This window comes from Petromyzon marinus, chromosome 16, assembly GCF_048934315.1.
Source record: "Petromyzon marinus isolate PM22_M1 ecotype Great Lakes invasive population chromosome 16, UKy_Petmar_22M1.pri1.0, whole genome shotgun sequence".
NCBI classification, from domain to species: Eukaryota; Metazoa; Chordata; class Hyperoartia; order Petromyzontiformes; family Petromyzontidae; genus Petromyzon; species Petromyzon marinus.
The window spans coordinates 2938763-2946833 of NC_133682.1; the positions used below are offsets into that span (position 1 = coordinate 2938763).

The 8071-nt window shown below is 42.2% G+C and overlaps 1 non-coding gene across 1 annotated transcript; it reads right to left on the reverse strand.

Moving 5' to 3' along the window:
* Positions 1-301: 301 nt before the first annotated feature.
* Positions 302-373, reverse strand: TRNAE-CUC (transfer RNA glutamic acid (anticodon CUC)). The gene has a single exon. It is a non-coding gene; the product is annotated as a tRNA-Glu (tRNA).
* Positions 374-8071: the final 7698 nt, after the last annotated feature.

Genomic DNA, 8071 nt, shown 5'->3' on the forward strand with positions numbered 1-8071 from the left:
GTTACAGCACCGTCAATTGCTGGGGCAGTAAACACGCCACTGCTGGACGTCTAGGAATATATGGAATGGAGATCCCACACTTTATTTATTATTACGACTATCCTTGATTTTTTTTTACGTAGGAAAGCCTCATCATTACTTTTCAGGAAGGCCCTGCCGAGATTTCACAGTATGGTGCGATTATTGTTAAAAGCTATTTGCAGATAATTTTCCTAAATTGCAAAATGTGGACCACTATTTTTTTGTTTTTACCCGACTACGTGTGAGTGTGTTGTATGCCGATCGATAAAAAAAATCAACGTTCCCTGACCGGGAATCGAACCCGGGCCGCGGCGGTGAGAGCGCCGAATCCTAACCACTAGACTACCAGGGATGACGAATAGGGAAGCTTCACCGTGACACATGTACTTGGAAAAACAGCGATGTTTTGACGTTGTTTGACCTCGTGTTTAATTACTATAGTAAATTATAATAATAATCAGCCACGCAATTTGGCCAACTGCCAGATGAAGAAGGACTTCGCCAACCTCTCACGCCGTGAGCCACTCCGCTGCTGATTGTCGTGCAACTTAAAAAAAAATAAGAGAAAACCTCAACACAATCGGCAATAACAATGTGACCTTAAAAGGAAAAGTATATAATAGGCGACGTTTCGGACAAAGGCCCTTCATAGCACATACATAGAGAGGTAGAGTTAAGGCCGTAATGTTGAATTTGTTGAGTTTTTTGAATGTGTGTGCTTGTGCACTCAACGCAACAGCGACACTAAATAATGTATCCAAATTAAGAAGTTGGGCTCAGAGCGCGTTGCGCTAACCACTGCGCCACCGCTCCACCTCACAGCAAGCGACGTTTATAATAAACCACACTTGACACCTGCAGAACACTGAAAAATACAGCAATGGTTACAATAGCATAAAGTACATATGCGTACAATGCTGTGTCAATCCACTGCTGGATGAGGACCTCCCTCGGCTGTGCAGGTCGTGGAGGTTATTTGACCATACTTCACCACGCTGGTCAATGCGGGTTGGTGAAGGCGGGGTACGCAAACGTGGGGGCGTAGTACAGTCCAACAATGGATTTTGCTTCAATGCCCTCTGCTGCCTAGCACGTTACCCTGCAGCAGTCTATAACAACTCGCTGTGTATCCATCACTACCCCAGTCTATAACAACTTGCTGTGTATCCATCACTACTCAGTCTATACCAACTTGCTGTGTATCCATCACTACTCAGTCTATAACAACTAGCTGTGTATCCATCACTACTCAGTCTATACCAACTTGCTGTGTATCCATCACTACTCAGTCTATAACAACTTGCTGTGTATCCATCACTACTCAGTCTATAACAACTTGCAGTGTATCCATCACTACCCCAGTCTATAATAACTTGCTGTGTATCCATCACTACTCAGTCTATAATAACTTGCTGTGTATCCATCACTACTCAGTCTATAACAACTTGCTGTGTATCCATCACTACCCCAGTCTCTAACCAATTGCTGTGTATCCATCACTACCTCAGTCTATAACAACTAGCTGTGTATCCATCACTACTCAGTCTATACCAACTTGCTGTGTATCCATCAATACTCAGTCTATAACAACTAGCTATGTGTCCATCACTTCTCAGTCTATAACAACTTGCTGTGTATCCATCACTAGCCAGTCTATAAGAACTTGCTGTGTATCCATCACTACTCAGTCTATAACAACTTGCTGTGTATCCATCACTACCCAGTCTATAACAACTTGCTGTGTATCCATCACTACTCAGTCTATACCAACTTGCTGTGTGTCCATCACTACCCAGTCTATAACAACTAGCTGTGTATCCATCACTACTCAGTCTATACCAACTTGCTGTGTGTCCATCACTACCCAGTCTATAACAACTTGCTGTGTATCCATCACTACCCAGTCTATAAGAACTTGCTGTGTGTCCATCACTACCCCAGTCTCTAACCACTTGCTGTGTATCCATTACTACCACACTCTCTAACCAATTGCTGTGTATCCATCACTACTCAGTCTATAACAACTAGCTGTGTATCCATCACTACTCAGTCTATACCAACTTGCTGTGTATCCATCACTACTCAGTCTATAACAACTTGCTGTGTATCCATCACTACCCCAGTCTCTAACAATTAGCTGTGTATCCATCACTACCCCAGACTATAACAACTGGCTGTGTATCCATCACTACCCCAGTCTATAATAACTTGCTGTCTATCCATCACTACTCAGTCTATAACAACTTGCTGTGTATCCATCACTACTCAGTCTATAACAACTTGCTGTGTATCCATCACTACCCCAGTCTCTAACCACTTGCTGTGTATCCATCACTACCCCAGTCTCTAACCACTTTCTGTGTATCCATCACTATCTCAGTCTATAACAACTAGCTGTGTATCCATCACTACTCAGTCTATACCAACTTACTGTGTATCCATCACTACCCCAGTCTATAACAACTAGCTGTGTATCCATCAATACTCAGTCTATAACAACTAGCTGTGTATCCATCAATACTCAGTCTATAACAACTTGCTGTGTATCCATCACTACTCAGTCTATACCAACTTGCTGTGTATCTATCACTACCCCAGTCTATAACAACTTGCTGTGTGTCCATCACTACTCAGTCTATAACAACTTGCTGTGTATCCATCACTACCCTATACTCTAACAACTAGCTGTGTATCCATCACTACTCAGTCTATAACAACTTGCTGTGTATCGATCACTACTCAGTCTATAACAACTTGCTGTGTATCCATCACTACTCAGTCTATAACAACTTGCAGTGTATCCATCACTACCCCAGTCTATAATAACTTGCTGTGTATCCATCACTACTCAGTCTATAATAACTTGCTGTGTATCCATCACTACTCAGTCTATAACAGCTTGCTGTGTATCCATCACTACCCCAGTCTTTAACCACTTGCTGTGTATCCATCACTACCCCAGTCTCTAACCAATTGCTGTGTATCCATCACTACCTCAGTCTATAATAACTAGCCGTGTATCCATCACTACTCAGTCTATACCAACTTGCTGTCTATCCATCACCACTCAGTATATACCAACTTGCTGTGTATCCATCACTACTCAGTCTATAACAACTTGCCGTGTATCCATCACCACTCAGTCTATACCAACTTGCTTTGTGTCCATCACTACTCAGTCTATAACAACTTGCTGTGTATCCATCACTACCCCAGTCTATAACAACTTGCTGTGTGTCCATCACTACCCCCGTCTATAACTACTTGCTGTCTATCCATCACCACTCAGTATATACCAACTTGCTGTGTATCCATCACTACTCAGTCTATACCAACTTGCTGTGTATCCATCACTACTCAGTCTATACCAACTTGCTGTGTATCCATCACTACCCCAGTCTATACGAACTTGCTTTGTGTCCATCACTACTCAGTCTATAACAACTTGCTGTGTATCCATCACTACCCCAGTCTATAACAACTTGCTGTGTGTCCATCACTATCCCAGTCTCTAACCACTTGCTGTGTTTCCATCACTACCCCAGTCTCTAACCACTTGCTGTGTATCCATCACTACCCAATCTATTACAATTTGCTGTGTGTCCATCACTACTCAGTCTATAACAACTTGCTGTGTATCCATCACCACTCAGTCTATACCAACTTGCTGTGTATCCATCACTACCCCAGTCTATAACAACTTGCTGTGCATCCATCACTACTCAGTCTCTAACAACTTGCTGTGTATCCATCACTACCCAGTCTATAACAACTTGCTGTGTATCCATCACTACCCCAGTCTATAACAACTTGCTGTGTATCCATCACTACCCCAGTCTATAACAACTTGCTGTGTATCCATCACTACTCAGTCTATAACAACTTGCTGTGTATCCATCACTACCAAGTCTATACCAACTTGCTGTGTGTCCATCACTACCCCAGTCTATAACAACTTGCTGTGTATCCATCATTACCCAGTCTATAACAACTTGCTGTGTATCCATCACTACCCCAGTCTATACCAACTAGCTATGTGTCCATCACTACCCCAGTCTATAACAACTTGCTGTGTATCCATCACTACCCCATTCTCTAACCACTTGCTATGTATCCATTACTACCCCACTCTCTAACCACTTGCTGTGTATCCATCACTACCTCAGTCTATAACAACTTGCTGTGTATCCATCAATACTCAGTCTATAACATCTTGCTGTGTATCCATCACTGTCCCAGTCTCTAACCACTTGCTGTGTATCCATCACTACCCCAGTCTCTAACCACTTGCTGTGTATCCATCACTACCCCAGTCTGTAACCACTTGCTGTGTATCCATCACTACTCAGTCTATAACAACTAGCTGTGTATCCATCACTACTCAGTCTATACCAACTTGCTGTGTATCCATCAATACTCAGTCTATAACAACTTGCTGTGTATCCATCACTACCCCAGTCTATACCAACTTGCTTTGTGTCCATCACTACTCAGTCTATACCAACTTGCTATGTATCCATCACTACCCCAGTCTATAACAACTTGCTGTGTATCCATTACTACCCTAGACTCTAACAACTAGCGTGTATCCATCACTACTCAGTCTATAACAACTTGCTGTGTATCCATCACTACTCAGTCTATAACAACTTGCTGTGTATCCATCACTACCCCAGTCTCTAACAATTAGCTGTGTATCCATCACTACCCCAGTCTATAACAACTCTCTGTGTATCCATCACTACCCCAGTCTATAACAACTGGCTGTGTATCCATCACTACCCCAGTCTATAATAACTTGCTGTGTATCCATCACTACTCAGTCTATAACAACTTGCTGTGTATCCATCACTACTCAGTCTATAACAACGTGCTGTGTATCCATCACTACTCAGTCTATAACAACTGGCTGTGTATCCATCACTACCCCAGTCTCTAACCACTTGCTGTGTATCCATCACTACCCCAGTCTGTAACCACTTGCTGTGTATCCATCAATACCTCAGTCTATAACAACTTGCTGTGTATCCATCAATACTCAGTCTATAACAACTTGCTGTGTATCCATCACTGTCCCAGTCTCTAACCACTTGCTGTGTATCCATCACTACCCCAGTCTCTAACCACTTGCTGTGTATCCATCACTACTCAGTCTATAACAACTTGCTGTGTATCCATCACTACTTAGTCTATAACAACTTGCTGTGTATCCATCACTACCCAATCTATTACAATTTGCTGTGTGTCCATCACTACTCAGTCTATAACAACGTGCTGTGTATCCATCACTACTCAGTCTATAACAACTTGCTGTGTATCCATCACTACCCCAGTCTCTAACCACTTGCTGTGTATCCATCACTACCCCAGTCTCTAACCACTTGCTGTGTATCCATCAATACCTCAGTCTATAACAACTAGCTGTGTATCCATCACTACTCAGTCTATACCAACTTGCTGTGTATCCATCAATACTCAGTCTATAACATCTTGCTGTGTATCCATCACTGTCCCAGTCTCTAACCACTTGCTGTGTATCCATCACTACCCCAGTCTCTAACCACTTGCTGTGTATCCATCACTACTCAGTCTATAACAACTTGCTGTGTATCCATCACTACGTAGTCTATAACAACTTGCTGTGTATCCATCACTACCCAATCTATTACAATTTGCTGTGTGTCCATCACTACTCAGTCTATAACAACTTGCTGTGTATCCATCACCACTCAGTCTATACCAACTTGCTGTGTATCCATCACTACCCCAGTCTCTAACCAATTGCTGTGTATCCATCACTACCCCAGTCTATAACAACTTGCTGTGTATCCATCACTACTCAGTCTATAACAACTAGCTGTGTATCCATCACTACCCCAGTCTATAACAACTTGCTGTGTATCCATCACTACTCAGTCTATAACAGCTTGCTGTGTATCCATCACTACCCCAGTCTATAACAACTAGCTGTGTATCCATCACTACTCAGCCTATAACAACTTGCTGTGTATCCATCACTACCCAGTCTATAATAACTTGCTGTGTATCCATCACTACTCAGCCTATAATAACTTGCTGTGTATCCATCACTACTCAGTCTATAACAACTTGCTGTGTATCCATCACTACTCAGTCTATAACAACTTGCTGTGTATCCATCACTACCCCAGTCTATAACAACTAGCTATGTGTCCATCACTACCCCAGTCTATAACAACTTGCTGTGTATCCATTACTACCCCAGTCTATAACAACTTGCTGTGTATCCATCACTACTCAGTCTCTAACAACTTGCTGTATATCCATCATTACCCAGTCTATAACAACTAGCTGTGTATCCATCACTACTCAGCCTATAACAACTTGCTGTTTATCCATCACTACCCCTGTCTATAACAACTAGCTATGTGTCCATCACTACCCCAGTCTATAACAACTTGCTGTGTATCCATCACTACCCCAGTGTATAACAACTGGCTGTGTAGCCATCACTACCCCAGTCTATAATAACTTGCTGTGTATCCATCACTACTCAGTCTATACCAACTTGCTGTGTATCCATCACTACCCCAGTCTATAACAACTTGCTGTGTATCCATTACTACCCTAGACTCTAACAACTAGCGTGTATCCATCACTACTCAGTCTATAACAACTTGCTGTGTATCCATCACTACCCCAGTCTATAATAACTTGCTGTGTATCCATCACTACTCAGTCTATAACAACTTGTTGTGTATCCATCACTACTCAGTCTATAACAACGTGCTGTGTATCCATCACTACTCAGTCTATAACAACTTGCTGTGTATCCATCACTACCCCAGTCTCTAACCACTTGCTGTGTATCCATCACTACCCCAGTCTCTAACCACTTGCTGTGTATCCATCAATACCTCAGTCTATAACAACTAGCTGTGTATCCATCACTACTCAGTCTATACCAACTTGCTGTGTATCCATCAATACTCAGTCTATAACAACTAGCTGTGTATCCATCACTATCCCAGTCTCTAACAACTTGCTGTGTATCCATCACTACTCAGTCTATAACAACTTGCTGTGTATCCATCAATACTCAGTCTATAACAACTTGCTTTGTGTATCCATCACTACTCAGTCTATAACAACTTGCTGTGTATCCATCACTACTTAGTCTATAACAACTTGCTGTGTATTCATCACTACCCCAGTCTATAACAATTTGCTGTGTGTCCATCACTACTCAGTCTATAACAACTTGCTGTGTATCCATCACCACTCAGTCTATACCAACTTGCTGTGTATCCATCACTACCCCAGTCTCTAACCAATTGCTGTGTATCCATCACTACCCCAGTCTATAACAACTAGCTGTGTATCCATCACTACTCAGCCTATAACAACTTGCTGTGTATCCATCACTACCCAGTCTCTAACAACTTGCTGTGTATCCATCACTACCCCAGTCTATAACAACTAGCTGTGTATCCATCACTACTCAGCCTATAACAACTTGCTGTGTATCCATCACTACTCAGTCTATAACAACTTGCTTTGTATCCATCACTACTCAGTCTATAACAACTTGCTGTGTATCCATCACTACCCCAGTCTATAACAACTAGCTGTGTATCCATCACTACTCAGCCTATAATAACTTGCTGTGTATCCATCACTACCCCAGTCTATAACAACTAGCTATGTGTCCATCACTACCCCAGTCTATAACAACTTGCTGTGTATCCATTACTACCCCAGTCTATAACAACTTGCTGTGTATCCATCACTACCCAGTCTATACCAACTTGCTGTATATCCATCATTACCCAGTCTATAACAACTAGCTGTGTATCCATCACTACTCAGCCTATAACAACTTGCTGTTTATCCATCACTACCCCTGTCTATAACAACTAGCTATGTGTCCATCACTACCCCAGTCTATAACAACTTGCTGTGTATCCATCACTACCCCAGTGTATAACAACTTGCCGTATATCCATCACTACCCAGTCTATACCAACTTGCTGTGTATCCATCATTACCCGGTCTATAACAACTTGCTGTG